The sequence below is a fragment of the Triticum dicoccoides genome, chromosome 7B (assembly GCF_002162155.2).
Source record: "Triticum dicoccoides isolate Atlit2015 ecotype Zavitan chromosome 7B, WEW_v2.0, whole genome shotgun sequence".
NCBI lineage: Eukaryota > Viridiplantae > Streptophyta > Magnoliopsida > Poales > Poaceae > Triticum > Triticum dicoccoides.
Window position 1 is genome coordinate 216,011,243 of NC_041393.1, and position 1,774 is coordinate 216,013,016.

Below are 1,774 nucleotides of genomic sequence, written 5' to 3' on the forward strand. Positions count from 1 at the left end.
ACGAGCCACCGTATTTCGTGAAAAAAATGTTCCCCCCGTTGTTAGCTCGGACCCACCGGAAGAGCCTCCTTATTACGCATAAAAAAATGAATACTCCCCATGCTAGCTGGGACCCACCTTGATGGGAGGCTGACTTGTGGGCCTACTAAGTTGACGGGGACGGAGGGCTTTGTCAACTTAGTCAATATAAACGATTCTAGCTCCAGTGACCGTATGATGTCCATCCAACGGCTGTAGTGCTTCTTCAACCTCTGGTCTTCTTGCTCCAGCCGCCCAAAGCAGCGCCGGTCGTGCCGCATGCTCCTGCCTCCCGTGGCCGGCTGTGCTGCCGCGGATGCCTCACCGCCCCCTACTATTCCCACCGTTGGCCAGGCCCTGCGGCGATGACAACCTCACACCGCAGTCGAACCAGTGAACCCTCGTACTCCTCTCCGCGCGGGCTTCCACTGTCGCGTCTTCCCCGGCTCCGCGTCGTCCCCTTCCTAGGCCTCGCCGTCGTCCACCGCCCTGGTGATCTCGGCGCGGCGTGGTCAACGTGGTCAAGGAACGACTTCCATCGGACGTGGACTGTACGTGGAGAGGCTGACAGCTCGGTCCACGACCGCAGCAAGGAAGTTCCTCCTTATTACGCGAAAAATAATGATTCCTCCACCTAACAGCAGGGACCCACTGGACGGGCCACCGTATTTCGTGAAAAAAACGTTTCACCCCTGACTGCTGGGACCCACCAGCTACATCTTCGCACGCAAGGAAGTGTGTCCGGTCAAAAAAAAAACGATTCGTTCCCCTGACTGCTGGGACCCACCAGCTACATTTTCGCACGCAAGGAAGTGCCTGACAGTCGGGACCCACTTGGTCGAAGCGTACATAGCATTGTCATTCTGGTCGCGAGCGTGTACGTACATATGTATTGGTCGATGTAGTGGCGCGCACGTATCGTAGTAGAGGCGCGCACATAGCATGTACACGCACGTACAACGGCCAGGGTGCAAGAAAGAAAATACAGCCACATACATACATACGGGCGGGGTCTCGAACGTCTACTTGCACATACGTACGGCCAGGGCTCGTGTACATGGCTGGGTCGAAATGGAGAAACAACGTCGTCGTCGTGTTCATGGGGAGCCAACCGGCTGGGTCGGAACGGAATGCGTCGCCGTGTTCATCGGGAGGGCTTGGACGGAACAGGCGATGGAAACGAGGCCTAGCGTACCGCAGAACGGAGGAAACAGCCTTGTGTTCGACCAGCCACGTTCGAAACAGGATCCTGTTCATCAGGAGGGGTCTGGCGTACCACAAAACAGAGAAAACGGACCACCTAGGTCGAAACGGGGGTCTTGTTGATCGGGAGGGGTGTGTTATACCACAAAACGGACGAAACGGACTTGTGTTGGAGCGCTACAGTCGAAACGGGGGTCCTGTTCATCGAGAGGGGTGTAGCGTACCGCAAAACGGGACTCCACGGGATACTGTTCATCTCCACCGTCGACCTCCTCCAGCCTCCACGGGCTACTGTTCATCCACCGTCGACCTCCTCCAGCCTCCACCTGCGACTGTTCATCCACGGGCTCCTGTTCATCCAGCCTCCACCGCGCGCTACTCCACCGGCTACTGTTCAACCAGCCCTCCACAGGCTATTGTTCATCCACCCCTCCACCGTCTACTGTTCATCCAGCCCTCTACAGGATCGTCCTATTCATCTAGCCCTCGACGGGGTCCTGTTCATCCAGCCCCAACCGGCTCGATCGATCGGGGTCCTGTTCATCCAGAGACG